The 15,749-nt window shown below is 38.9% G+C and overlaps 1 protein-coding gene across 1 annotated transcript in view; it reads left to right on the top strand.

Annotated features, from left to right (window-relative positions):
- map2 (microtubule-associated protein 2) overlaps nucleotides 1–15,749 on the top strand; it is a 102,232-nt gene that overhangs the window by 24,504 nt on the left and 61,979 nt on the right. Inside the window, exon 2 of the mRNA XM_032529959.1 lies at nucleotides 9,317–9,369. The gene's annotated coding sequence lies outside the window, so the exon portion shown is untranslated. The remainder of the gene's footprint in view (nucleotides 1–9,316; nucleotides 9,370–15,749) is intronic.

Raw genomic sequence — 15,749 nt, 5'->3', positions numbered from 1 at the left:
AGGAATGGAAATTAGGGGTTATTTTGATCGACTTTGGAGCACACCACAGAAGGATGTTTCAATATGCATTGTGGATACAGTATTTACTGCAATAACATGATCCACATAGTGTTTCACTACATTGCAGCCACAACATGAGAAAGATAAGTGTTCCTTTGATTGGTGGTGTGTATTTTTCTTTCATGTAGCTGTTTTAAACTACCAATGGCACTCTTGACTGTATTTCTTTTCACACCATTCTTTACATAATTAATATTTTTTTCCTCTGGACAAGGGTTTTTTATTGGATTCCAGGGTTGTGACTTGAATTAAAAAATCTACATCAAAACCTTAAGAAATTGCAGTCATTTAAATAGGATTAGAGGACAACATGTTGAACTAGGGCAGTGGATGCTAAATTAAGGGTTGTATGCTAAATAGAAACACTACTGTCTCATTGGGGTTAGATATACCAACTGGCTGGATGATGAGACCCAGATATGAGCACCTTAAAAATGTTTATTGCATTGCAAAAATATAATTTAGTAAAAATGAAAGATGCTACAACTTTGTAGACTTTAATGAACTCGTATTTGTTTTGTGTGTTCTTTTGGATAAGTTTTGAGATAATTGAAGCTGTTTCTTACTTGTTAGGCATTACAGACAAGTACCGTCTTAGCAACGATATAAACAACAATAGATGCAACTCTGAAACCCTCCTTTAAAGCATTTTCTCACAGATTGTAATCTGATGACCTTTGCCTAATTTTTCTATGGCCTAGTCTACACGAACACGGGTATTTTTAAAAGTGTTTTTGCCTTCTTCGTTCTAAAGAAATCCCATCTACATAAGCACTGTTTAAAAAAAAAACCTCTCCATCCAAATAAAAATACAAAAACACAATTGAAGAGATTCACACGACTCCTTCTTCCCCACAGCCGTCAGACTTTTCCACACTTAAACCGATAGAGGTGGCTCATGATCCGGGCTTCTCTCTCTCTCTTTATACCCACTATGCTTTACTCTATGAAAAACCAAAACGCATAGAAAAAGTTGTGTATAACAAAACAAAATGTGTGAACTAGGTCTTTATCTGATATTTCTATCTTTAATTTTGGGCCAGAATCATTTGCCCAAACTGTCAATCACAGCCAACCTCTCAAGCAACAAGTTAATGTGCTATGGTGTGCGACCATTCCCACACCACCACTAATGCCGCTTAAATGCCCCTAAACCCTCTTAGTCCTTACATGTTTACAAATGAGCATCCTAGCAGAATTGAGAATTGATGAAACAGAAGAATTTGAGGTGGTCATGTGATTTTGTTTACGCAGTGAACCTGCTTAACTGATTAAGCCGTGGGTTACTGTACACACAGATACCTCTTCACAGCCAAACACAGCTTTTTGATTGAGAGTGGGGATAGCCAACTGTCTTTGTGCCAATATTAAATATCATAAAATATAAACACACAACTTCTTTTAAACTCTCTACAGTAAGATGAATGTGATGAAAGTTATTGCCACACTCAGGATTCAAGCAGTTTGGACTTGAGTTTGTTTAACCATTACAGTGTTTCTCCCTATAATGCCAGCATGGAGACAAATACCCCAGTAAAAGGAAAAGTTGTAGACAATTCTTTTCTAAAATTAATAATATAGGGGTCTTTATTGAAAATTATGTAATATCCGACAAGGTGTCCATTGTCAGGATTTTTTTTTTAAATTAATTTCAAACAATAAAGCTTCCGTTATAGTCTACAAGCACAAGCTACTTTCCATGAGGATGTTTTTTTAGCTTACACAAAGCAAAAAAAAACAACAGCGGGGAATACTAAGGCGACCATAAACATAGCTGTATCTACTGTTTCCCTGGTAACAACTGAAGGTTTGACTAAAATCTGGAACAAGCATTCCCATCCCATAAGGTACCTAAATGCAAACGTTGTTCACTGCTCCAGTAAATAGGACGGACCTCGGATACAACTTGCCCGACTGGCAACGGGAGATATTGTTAATCAATTAAGCTCATAGAACCCTCAGACAGATACAAGCCAGAAAGCAAGATTTAAAGTCAGTACCACTGTGTACGATTGACAATCTGTAAATGTAATTTGACAGTAGGGATTAACTGATATAGGTTTTTTAGTGCCAATGCCGATTTTGCCGATACTGCTTTTACTCCCTCAATTTACACCATAAAAATGTAAACCCCGCCACACTGGATTTGTTTTCGGAATCTGCTTTGCCATTTCTTTAAAAAATAAACAAAAACTCAGTTCAGTGTCACTTCTGCAATCATCTTACATTCATATCACCCAAATTATGTGTGCAATGTGCATCATATGGACATGTGCACTGCATATGGTTAACTGTGCAGGGGGCTTTCATCAACATCTACAACACAGCCTTGATGATGCATTGCTTACTGACAAATTATAAGACGGATATAATGAGGTCATCACAAAATGTCCTCTATCACTATTTGACACCATGTTCAACAACAAGACAAGCTAGCTATCCAGCTATGTCATTGTCCCCAAATCAGTACAAAGACTGTCACGAACAAATGATCCGCCATGTGTACTGTCGGCCGCAGCCTGTAGTAGAGAGTTGAACAGCGAACGGAATGAGATATGATCGCTGTGAAAAAAACTACGTTCAGAGGGGCAGTGTGACTTACTTCTTGCAGCTTGTGTGTTAGCGCCGTCCTGTGGTGTTAAGAGAACGAGGCACTAAAGCACTACCGTCAGTGTTGTAAATAACGTGAACATTCTTTTTCTTTTAATGTAGCGCATTCATTTAGAACCTGTCAACAGTCAGTTTCATCGAGCTCGTTTAGTAGGTGTCCTATTTCACTCTTTAGAGGACACCCTGCAGCTAATCAGATCTGAGTATTCCCCTTGGTAAAAAAAACATGGTAAAAATTTAACTTTTTGTTAATTTTGAACCAAGCCCATCACAAGTATTCAGTGATATTTAGAATGTGATTCAATACCTTCCAAGTTGCTAATAACTTGTCATTGTAACTGTATTTCTTTATGCGTTTTCTTGTACACATTCTCTCTCTTTTATGACCTGATCCAAAATTGGTCCAAAGAAAACATATTTCACACTTTCACAATTTCACACACACAGAACAAAAGAAACTTGCCTCGACACCTGATCACTTAGCATAGCACAGGTATGTGTAGTCTAAAAAAACAACCTGACGAATATTACTATATATACTTCATCAGGGTTGTTAGGGATTTTTGAAGGCACATATTGTTGAACAGAAGGTTAATCTCACACAATTAGGCTAACCGATGAATTGCTTTGCCAATGAAATATCTGGGGGGGGAAAAGCCTAAAACAGGGGTCCAAGATGAGGTCTTGAAATGTCTTGTCTTGTCCAGACAACATCCAAAAGCCAAAAGATGTTCAAATGACGGAACAGACAAAAGCAGCAATTTGGCATGTTTGCATGTTTCAGTTTGGTGTCATTCCAATACCAACATCTGACTCATCTTTATGCTTTGGCCTTGCTTTGGTTCTTTTGGTACTCGCATCCCCAAACAAATACTAAATAATCTGCTATCGCCCTCCCCATCATGACAACCAAATGGGATTTGTCTTATGTTTATTGCCCAGGGAGAGAAAGGAAAGTTAGACATTAGGTAACTTCAGAGAGAAAAACAGAGATTATTAGACTAAAAAAATTTAAGATTGATAAATTTATCAATCTTAAATTTTTTTAGTCTAATAATCTCTGTTTTTCAGTTTTTCTATTTTCTCCCAGCTTGTTTTGTCCTGCTGCTTCTTGGAGTGCATATCCTGTTGGCATAACAAGGGCAGAGTCTGTTTCTGTTTTACCAAAGCACCGATAGAGACATAACTATACTTTGTGGAAACCTATCTACAACAATTTAGAAAAAAAGTGGGCTAAAATTTTGCACAATAAATTGACTCCTCCTTTTTAAGTGCCAATGAAGCCTCCAGAAGACCCAACAGTTCGAGGTGTTTCCTTTGAATGTCGATGTCCCCTGGCGATAGTGGATGATTTGATTTCCTACTCTCATTTCAAGGATTTTGCAGACGCAAACATACACTGGATCAAGTTTTCTTTCGTTCTTTCTTTTTTTTCTTCTTTTATCTTTTTTTAATTTAGTTGCTGAAATCTAATCTCATCTTATCCGCATTTAAAAGTTTAAAAGTGTCCTTTCGATGATTGAACCTGTCCCAAGTAGAAGATCAGTTTATTGTCTTCCAGGTTGAAATATACCTAACTGTCATCAACTCACTAACGCCACAATAACAAACCTGACATTTGGCATTTAGTGTCTCACCAGCATATTTTAGTCTCCAAGACAACTTCTGATGTCCTTTGTCATAACTCACGTTTGACTCTCTGGGCTTTGGCTGGATGTTGAATTACAGTAATTTCATAGCTAAGAGGTCCCTAAAAGGGCATAATCTGTGTAATAGGAGAATCATGTACAGAAAAATGCTGATAAATAAAGGTGTTACGCTGCATTCACAACTTCACTCATTATCAGACTATCAGTACAGCTGCAAGTAGATAAGTGGATAACTGGAGCACTGTCAGAAACAAAATATGTGTTCCTTCTTTTTTTAAATAAATATAACTAACTTTTGTTTTTAAATAAACACTTACATTTTGCTTGTAATAACTGTCTGCTATTAGGTCATAAAGGCAGATGCCCAGATAGAGCAAGGATTAGACTTTCCTCCATGTTGTTTGGGCTGTTCAGTCCAATCCTGTCAAGCCAAGAAATCCACTGAGCTATCCAGGGTGCTGTTGGGGCAACAAAAACAGTCTCCCAAAATAGTGGAGCAATGTGTACACATGTTTAATGTTACCGCCATTGCTTCCCTCCATTGGAAATGGACTGTATATATGTGGTTTAAAAAAAGAAATCCCCATAAAGATGTTGCATACTTATACTTTCAAATGTATGTCTAGGTGTATTCATGTCATCAGATTAATGTTAATTACCACTTGTGTCACCACAGCATGACTGTAGATCCAATGCCATCTGGTTGTATCTGTTCACCTCTTTGGCACTACCTGCTGAAACAGATTAAACTTTTTACACAGCAGATGTAATTTCTCTGACACATTGACGAGATTCAGAGGTTAATCATCAGCTGTGTCATGTGTGGAATCCGGCGACTTTGTCAAACACCATTTGATCAGATTAGTAATAGTTTGTGTTTATAACACCAGGGCAGACGGGAAGCTGAGCAGGACAGCCCGCTGAGCTCTCTGATGACTTGTTAGTTCCCATTTGTCAGGAGTGAAATGCAAAGGGCAATCAAGTTCGAATATACACATGTACTGTTATGTGTAGGGATGTTTGCTATAAGCTGTTCTGTCTCACGAAGAGCATGGTATGTTGGACGGGTTCATATACCAATAGTGGGGGATTTACAACAGCGGGAAATTAAATTAAATTGACAAGCTTTTAGTAATGCTTTGTTCTTTTTTTTCAAATGTAGCCTTCAGAAACAAGAACATTACCAGCATGAATTTACAACCTTGGGAAAAATTTGCTTGCTGGAACCACTTCACATTAAGGGTAAAAGGTTACTAATTTCAAGACATTTTAAATGATGATGGAAATTCAGACAGACACTGTGCAATAATGGTGCAAAGCCCTAGGAACTGTTGTCTTCCTGAAAAGCTGTCTTCATTTTGATCAGATACAGAGGGCATTAGTCTGATGAAGCTGTGAAACAAGCACAGACAAGCTTATTAACTGGTTGACTGTGCTTATGACGCTTTACAAAGGCAAGTAATATCTGAAACTGCAACAACGAAAAGTCTTAAACAAGTCTCCCTTGTGTTTATGACAAACTGTAACTGCTGCAACTTGCAAGCATTTTCTCATTTAAAAGTTAAATAGTTGCTGATCATTTTTCCGTTGATCGACTTAATGAATAATCAGCTAACAATTTGAGTTCTAGAACAAATTGGTAATGCTGATAAAGTTAAACAACATTTCTCAGGAACAACAAATATACCCTGCTCGAATGAAGAAAAAAACCCTGCATTCTTCAATCTTTCCTTCACCTCTCTTCCCCGCATCATTATCTGTATGTTTAAGTTGTGTCTTCTGACACAACAGATACATGTCTATTTTTGGTGTTACCCCCTTCTTATCAAGCAGGTAATGGGCAAAAATAATTAACGCTTTTATAGACCCACAGTGTAGTTTTGGTTTTTATATGCTCCGCCATCTGGTCCTATGTGCCATTTCCTATACCTACGTGGTGTGAAAAAAGGTTTTCCCCCCTTTCCCCTTTCCGGTTCCTTTGCATGGTTGTCACACTTAAAGTGTTTCCGAAAATCAAAAACCAATTTAACATAGTCCAAGGACAAAAACAAGTACACAAAATGCAAATTTGTAATGAAGGTGTTATTATTAAAGGTGAAAAAAAAAACCAAAAAAGTCATGGGCCCTGTGGAAAAAGTGATTGCCCCCTAAAACCCAATAACTGGTTGGGCCACCCTTAGCAGAAACAACTGCACCAAGTTTGCGATAATGTGCAATGAGGCTTTTACAGCGTTTCCCGGAGGAATTTTGGCCCACCATCTTTGCAGAATTGTCCTAATTCAGTTACATTGAGGGGTTTTCGAGCAGAACCTTTTTAAAAGGCAATACCACAACATTCAATAGGATTCAGTCAGGATTGGCTAGGCCACTCCAAAGTCTTCATTGGTTTTTTCTTCAGCCATTCGGTGTGGACTTGCTGGTGTGTTTAGGATCATTGTCCTGCTGCAGAACCCAAGTTCGTTTCAGCTTGAGTACACAACAGATGGTCGGACATTCTCCTTCAGGATCTCTTGGTAGACAGCAGAATTCATAGTTCCTTTTATCATGGCAAGTCTTCCAGGTCCTGACAGCAGCAAAACAGCCCCAGACCATCACACTACCACCACCATATTTTACTGTTGGTATAATGTTCTTTTTATGAAATGCAGTGTTCCTTCTACGCCAGATATACTTGGACACACACCTTCCAAAGAGTTCCACTTTTGTCTCATCGGTCCACAGAATGTTGTCCCAAAAGTCTTGGGGATCATCAAGATGTGTTGTGGAGAAATTGAGACAGCTTTGATGTTCTTTTTGCTCAGCAGTGGTTTACTCCTTGGAACTCTGCCATGCAGGCCATTTTTGCCCATTCTTTTCCTGATGGTGGAGGCATGAACGCGTGACCTTAACTGAGGCAAGTGAGGCCTGCAGTTCTTTGGACGTTGTTGTGGGGTCTTTGTGACCTCTTGGATGAGTCGTCGCTGTGCTCTTGGGGTAATTTTGGGCGGCCGGCCACTCCTGGGAAGGTTCACCACTGTTCCATGTCTTCGCCATTTGTGGATAATGGCTCTCACTGTGGTTCGCTGGATTCCCAAAGCTTTGGAAATGGCTTTAAAACCCTTTCCAGATGATAGATCTCATTACTTTCTTTCTCAATTGTTCCTGAATTTCTTTGGGTCTCGGCATGATGTGTAGCTTTTAAGGATCTTCTGGTGGACCTTACTGTGTAAAGCAGCTCCTATTTAAGTGATGCCTTGATTGTGAACGGGTGTGGCAATAATCAGGCCTGGGTGTGGCTAGAGAAATTGAACTCAGGTGTGGACAACCACAGTTATAGTATGTTTTAACAAGGGGGCAATCACTTTTTCACACAGGGCCAAGATGGTTTGGATTTTTTTTTCACCTTTAATAATAAACACCTTCATTTACAAATTGCATTTTGTGTTTACTTGTGTTGTTCCTTGACTATTGTTTAAATGGGTTTTGATGTTCTGAAACACTTAAGTGTGACAAAATGCAAAGGAACAGGAAATGAGGAAGGGGGCAAACACTTTTTCACACCACTGTATTGTCCTTTTTCTTCAGGGGTACAAGATTTGGAAAGAAGACATGTGTTTGGACTGAAAATTGCTCTGTGTTAAAAAAAATAAAATAATAATAAACAAGGGGCTGTGTTTGTGTGGGCATGTGGATACCAGGAACCACTGAGACAACAGAGCAGGGAGTCCAGTTTCAAGACATTTCTGACACAAAGACAATGCACAGCGTTTAGGCTTTGTGTGATAACTTGAAGAATGAGATTGCAAGCATTCAAGCTGAGGTTGTCCCAGAGGTCAATGTCCTCGCTGTTTACAACAGTGTAATGAGTTCAGTGAAAGGACCTTAGTTGGGCTTCACCTGAATCAACAATTTGTCCAAGTCGACTCTGAGTCAGCAGTTTGGGGTATTTTGTTTGTTTTTATAAATTCCTGAAATGATTACTGATTATTTTCTTCAATACAACTTACCTACAAAATTGAATATATTAACCCATGGCTGCTGCCCAACATCACACAACTATACAGGAAAAGCTTACATGTTTTGCATTTTAGTGCCCTAGACCTTTTTATTGATGCTGCTCCTCCACAATGAGTTTAGCCATGTGTTTGTCAGTTTGGCTGGTTTTGGCACCTGGCAACAGTAACCCCAAAGTGTAAGGGTTAATTCAGGACACGATACAGCAATAGAGTCTCCGTTTACCCTAATGCTCAGGATTAAGTAAGAGTCCAAATTGATCATGGGAAAGTACCGAGCATCGGAAATGTTACTTCATTATTTTTGACATGGAAGATTTATGTAGTTTGTTATTCGTTCAGTGCCATTTAAATGTATATGAACTCATTGCACTCTTGCTGAAATACCCACGATAGCCTGCAGTGTCTACAATTATTAGTGGGTTCAGACTGTGTTGCTGTTGGACTAAAGCGAACTAGTGTGTCTCTGTTCTTGTGTATCCCTTTCATGGAGCTTTCAACTGTGTGTGTTTTGAGGCAAAGAGAAGCATCTTTAGTTGTTGTGAATGCTGTCTAATAGACACTGCTTATGTGGCATCAACAAGCACACACATACACTGATAAGCTCTCCCTTTCTTGCTGTCACTTTACCTCTTCCTCTGTCTCTCCTGTGTACTCTGCAATTCCCAGCTGGGCGATAGCACAGGGCTTCCTTTAGATCCGCAACTGATTGGAAACCACTCTCAGTCATACTCTCTCAGCTCCGTTTCTAGCTACTTTCTCACGTCTCCCTCTATCCCTTACTTTCCATCTGTCTCGAAGATATGTGGACAGTGTGTGTTTGTGTGTGTATTTGTGTGTGTTAACCAAGGTGCCACCTGCCGCTGCCCTCCCAAAATACTGGCAGCCAAATCTAATCCTCTCTCTCTCTCTCTCCTCCCTCTCTCTCTCTCTCTCTCTCCCTCTCCCTCCTTCCCTCTCTCCCCCTCACTACTGTTCTTTCCCCTTATCTCCTCACCCTTTTAGTTCTCGGATGTTAGCTTTTCTTCTGAGCCGCGGACAACATCCCATCTAGCCAGGTAAGTCTCTCAATATCTCCCCCTCTCTCTTTGTTTTGGCATTTCACCCTCTATCCTTTTCTCCATATGTCTTTGGGTGCCACTGCAAAGATGCTGCGTCACCGTGCCGGTTTCATATAGACACAATTGTAATTTTGCTATAGGAGATACAAAATAGACGCATCCCTCTTTTGTCCCGTCTGCTTTTCTGTCTATCTCTGTCACCGGTTGTGTGTGGTGGTGTGTGGTGTGTGTGTGTGTGTGTTGTGTGTGTGTGTGTGTGTGTGTGTGTGTGTGTGTGTGTGTGTGTGTGTGAGTAACTGAATTCATTTTTTTGTATGTTTTTAATAATAATCCAAAACCATAGGCATTTCTATTTTATATTGATATACTTATTTTTGTGTGTCCATGAATATATGTGAAAACATCAGGCTTTATTAGTGTGTGTGTGTGTGTGTGTGTGTGCGTGTGAACATGTCTAGACACTCCAGACAGTTATTCTGTTGAGCAGTTTCATTTTCACACGGTTCAAGTGCAGAGTGGAAAGCCGTAGTAGCCTGACTACTGAGACACTGTAGATTCACTTTAGTCCAAAATGTATTTCTGGAGTCCAGTCTGGTCACCTTTCTGCCAATTTTAAGTGACAACGTTGAAGTACAAATTGTCCAGCTGACCATCCAGAGAAAGACTACCAACCTTACATCTATTTCCTTTTGATATGTCGTGCCTTTACACAAAATAAGCAATTCATCTTCTTTGGACTAAAATGTAAATAACCATATTTATTTTTAGATTAACCCTAGCCCCGCAATGTGATACTGCCGAGAATTGAGATCTAACTCCACAGCTCTCTGCTGACTATTGTTTGGGTTTGCTGGTCCATATGGTTGAGCGGCTATGGCTGTCATCAACTGCCCCCAAGTAAAACTATAAACTCACAAAAGTTAATTACATTTTCTCTGACCAGCATGAAATGGTGGGGAGGAAAATGCAAATCAATGGATGCAAGCCAAATGACATTTAGAGAAAATAAATCGTAGGAGTTGGTGACCTGCTGGGTGTGTGTAGGTGAGGTTATGCTAGTTTTTGCTGATGCGTTCACACTTGATTTATTTTGAAACTTAACATAGTACCCAGTATGTTGAAATTAATACTGTATAATATAGCATTGCTTATTACTGTTTTAGTTAGTTTTAGGTTTGTTAAAAATTGAACGTTTAACCGGTTACCAACAATAGGAATTTTGACCCATTAATGCTATCAGTTAAACAGTTAAAAAAAATATTAATAAAAAAAGTGAAATAAAAAATACAATTCAAACAATAAAAAAAAGCTTATTGCATGGTAAAAGAAAAATAGGCCACACAATAGGGCTGCACAATTAATCAAATTTTAATCACAATCACGATTTTGACTTCCTACGATCAAATTTGCGTGATCAAGCGATTTTTTTTTTTTAAAGCGTCATTTCATAGAACGTTCCGGTTTTTTTTGCATAGCGCATCTACCGCTCCGAAAACCACTGTCTGCTCATGTGCCAGTCAGAGTTGTCCCCTGCATCGCGCGGCTTAGTTTCTAGATGTAGACAGTCTCAGAGGACAGAGAAACGGGAGGAAACTCAACAGATAGCAGTCGGTCATACGTCGGTCTCAAGGTTTACCAGTTTACCAGTAAACGCAACATTTTGTTCCGTCTGTTATTCAGACAACAGCAGTGACCAGTGCTAGTCGGTGGCGGTGCTAGTTAGCGTCTGTTAGCTCACAGGGTCTGCGGCGCGAGTAACATTTTTCCTCTAGGACGCACCGGTGCACCTAATGTCCTTGCATTGGCTGCAATGTTGTTTATATGGATATGAATATGGATATGAAGATATAAATTGTGCGTTATATGACCCGTTTCTTCTGTAAAGCCGTTTCTGTGTTTGGATCTCTCCTCTACTCTCTCTCTTCTTACTCTCCGCGCAGCCCGGCCGCACAGCGCCGGTCCACACTTCTGACATTTGTCTACAGTTTTAATTGTTAATGACACAGCTGTATATTGTTAAGTATGGGGGGCAAACCTGTATTTGTACCAGTGTTTCCGCGGGTAACTGCTATTGCGGCGGCCACGGTAAAGAACACAGAAGAAATTATTGAATGCAACTAACTTCAGTCCGTAGAGTAATAGCGTGAGACCGAGTTTGCTGTACCTGCAAAAGATGTGACCCGTGGTCAGAATATCATAGTTCATAAAAATGCAGCGCAGTGACGATACAGACATTTCATACACACGACGTGTGTATCCGCCGTTCAACCAGTGCTGGACCCATTCATAGTGATCAGCTGTCTCTCTGTAAGTAGCACTCCCCCTTTCTCCTTAGCTCTTTTAATCAGTTATTATTGAAAACAAGCAAAGGAGCTTTCTCAGAGATACATTTAAAAAAATATAGATATCCTACGCTATTTATTTCAGGTAGATAATTTTCATTTACGTGTGTTACGTGCTTCAACATAAGAAGATAGTAACATAATACAGATGTGAAAGCAGTTATAAACAGCCTATGTGACAATAAAATTGTTTTGGTTTAAATCAACAAATCGTGAGAATAATCGTGATCACAATATTGATCAAAATAACCGTGATTATCCTTTTGGCCATAATTGTGCAGCCCTACCATACAATCTATTTTTTGACTACTAATTAAATTTGCGTATCAAGCTTTTTTTTTTAATGTTTGTGGCTCTCACAATCGACTGCTGGGCTGTCGCTCACAGCGGAGAGCTACGTGATACACGCCACTATATCGATGAGCACTGGTTGGTCCGTTACACAGAGTATGCCATGCATACACACAGCTGACAACCTTGCAGCTAAGCAGGCTCAGACATACATTCCGCTGTGAACTTGAGGTTCTTCGGAAACTAGCTGCAGCTATCTGTGGACACTGAACGCGGAAAATATGTAAGAGCCTCCCAGACGGGTGAACTGGGACTCAGTTTCCTGCTTTCCGGTTAAGAGTAAATAATCGGTTAACGAGGGTCGGCTGTTTAGAAAAAGAAACAACTAAATTAGAATCCCTAGTTATTCTTTTTTTTAATTAAAATTTATTTTAGGCAATATTTTTTATATTAGCATTGTGTCAAATGACTTTGGGTTACAGATGCTAAAAAAGAAAAAGAAAAATTGTTTGTGTTGTGCTGTGTTTTCTGAAATTTAAATGACTTGTATGTCCTGGTTAGGGTCTCTCTCTCTCAATTAAGGGGTCCTTGGCTTAAAAAACATTGAAGACTCCTGCTCTAATGAGGCTGTCCTTATGTTTAATTTACTTTTTAGAAGGTCCTAACTGGCTACAGCTGACTATTCACTGGCAGTTTTTCATTCAACTGTCTCTCAAATATTCAGAACTCTACACTGGCTATTGATCATTTAGCTCCTTCGTATACTTTGGTGCGCTTCATCCCCACCAATTATTTTGCTCTTGCTCCCTTCCTTTTACACACACACACACACACACACACACACACACACACACACACACACACACACACACACACACACACACACACACACACACCCCTAGCAGGGCGCTCTTTGTCAGGTTTCAACAACGATGTTTACATTCCAACATAATGAAAATATCTGATGTTAACATGTAAGTCGTCTTTCTCTTCCCTGCTGTCTTCATGAGGGAAAATGTTAGTGGCATTACCCAGCAGGTCTGTTTGACCTTCTCCTGTTTTTTAGCCTCTCTTTCCGCCTCACCCCTCCATCACACTGCTGGCTGAACCAGAAAGGCAGGCGGTCTTGACCCAGCTACATTGTAGCCATTTCTCCAATTCCTATATCAGCAATTCAGTCCATTACTAATTACAATAAACTGCAAATAGGAAGGATATACAGTTTATCATTTGCACATTTTATACACTATACAGTTCTTTTTTGACTATCTACCACACACACAAACATTGCTATTTACTATATGCAAAACATAAGCCTCCAACAAATTTAATTTGCCTTAGGTCCTGGACAGAAATATTTGGAGAAACCCTTATCCCAGCATCTTAGAACTGAGAAACCTTCACCTTGTTTTGAGGGTTGTATTAAACCAAATCTATTTCTATGTGCATACAAAATATCAGCTTAAATAAGAAAATTGTTATTGATTGCTACATTTCTTTGTGTCATGAAATCGTCAGGGGACGTTATATTAATCAACAGGACCACATTAAAAATGTAAGCAGTGTGAGGGTGAGAAATGCTATCAACATGTGTTGAATTATTAAAAAATAAACACAAATCATGAGCTAGGTGTTTCCAACCTCCAAAACATTCTTTCAATATTTCCATGAGGACTTGGAGCATGTCTTGTAGGTGTAATGACTTAACATTCTTTTATGTAATTTATAACATTAGAATAATATTTCATAATATTTCTACATTTCTTTGTGTAAGAGGTCCTACTTAGGTTTCATTTGACTTCTAGCCTTTTTGCGGTTTGAATGTTAAATGCATTTTTATTTTTGAGTAATAGTCCCAATAAAAAAGCAAAAAAGAGTGGGACAGTCATAACCATATGTTGTACGATGGCAGTTACTGTAGACTGTACACGTAGAGAGAGAGAGGGTGTCGGTAATGTTCATGTTGTCAGCCACTGCAGCAGTGATGTAATGGCCCAGACTCCCCCCACTCCTTAGGCTAGACGTTCATCTTCTTTCCTTCTCTCTCTCTCTCTCTCTCTCTCTCTTCTTGACCACATCTCCTCTGCGTCTCTTTTCATCTCTTTGTCTCTTGTTTTGTTTTCATCTCACTCGGCTACCCGACTGTAATTCGGTGTCCTTCCCTCTCTTTGTTGTCAAGGCACTCACATATTGACAGGAATTATTGTGAAATATTCACACATGAAAGCAATTTTGTTTCTGCATGCAATATTTGCTGATATGTATATTTGTCTCAGTCAAGAGATTGATAAGTATGACTGTATAGAAACAATACAAACCAAATGATAATGTGTGCCACATGTTTTTCATTTTAAAAAACCCAGAAAGCAACAGTTTATACTTGAAAGCCTCAGGAAATGTTTATTAAAAGAGCTCAGTTTCTTGTAGACTGAGGCTGGATCCTGTCTATAAACTCCCGATCACATTTTTTTAGGAACTAACTACGTACTTATTTACACTCTTCTATCCCTGTGATGTCCTGAAAGGCAGAGTGGGATGCTGTTGCTATACAGATTGTTGGTTTTGGTAGTTTTTGGATGAATTCTTGAGATTGCTCTGTCCCCATAAGTGATGTGTAACTCTAGTGCCCATCGGTCAATGACAGCTGTGATAAAGGCCCCTCACAGAATAATTTGAAACATGCTTTAATCAGATGAGAACACTATGTCCGTAATCACGTTGAATTGATTAAAACTTAATGAGACTTTTTTTTTTAATGATATCTTAATATACTCACTTGCTGAGAGTTAGATGAGACCATCAGCATTACTCTCCTGTCTGTCTTAAATAGGAAGCTACAGCCAGGAGATGGTTAGCATAGTTTGGCATAAAGACTGAAAGCAGGCGGGAACAGCTAGGCTGATTCTGTCCAAATAATGAAACATTTTTGTTCTGCTAAGCTATGCTAACCAACCCCTTGGTCATAGTTTCATATTTAGAGGACAGAGTGTTATCTATCTTCTCATCTAACTCTCAGCAAGAAAGCCAATAATCACATTGCTCTGTTGTGTCTTACAGGGGTTTTCAAGAACAAATGTCTAGATTTTTAATACTTTTGTACAAGAAAATGTTTTAATTTAGAGATACTGAATAGTTTGATTGGGATACACTACAGTTAAACATTCTCTCATAATTAGTTACATTTACTTACTTATTAACACACTTCACTGACTAGAACTTAAAAGAGGGGCAATCAATTGAGAGCTTTTTTTTCACCTCCACTTCCTTTTCCTCTATCATTCATATTCCTCTCATGCTTCTTTGAGACTGGGTCATCATAAACAATAGCTTAAATTACAAGGAGCGTATATATATGGATGGCGTAATGTGCTTTGAAGTACAGACAGTTATGTCTCATTGTTAAACTGTATTGTCCAAGTTTGATAGACTGAATTATTGAAATTTAAGTTGAATAGTACTGTACTAAGCCTGTGTGGAATCTGCCTAACATAAAGAGATAGAGTACAACAGTTCATTCTGGCAGTGCTTACAATCAACTCATGCCCGTCTTAAATTAAATAACAGTTCTTTATTTTATTTCAACACAATTCAGCCAAAAATGCCAACTGGTGTGAACGAGGTGGCAAATGGCTTTGAAATTGGGATTCTAAAATCCCAACGGACTCAGTGCCCTTTAACCAGTTACACAGAATTCAAGGAAGGATCTCTTCTCATCTTGCGCATACAATTTTACTACTACTAAAA

The sequence above is a fragment of the Etheostoma spectabile genome, chromosome 11 (genome assembly GCF_008692095.1).
Source record: "Etheostoma spectabile isolate EspeVRDwgs_2016 chromosome 11, UIUC_Espe_1.0, whole genome shotgun sequence".
NCBI lineage: Eukaryota > Metazoa > Chordata > Actinopteri > Perciformes > Percidae > Etheostoma > Etheostoma spectabile.
This window is presented reverse-complemented; position numbering and strand designations above follow the sequence as displayed.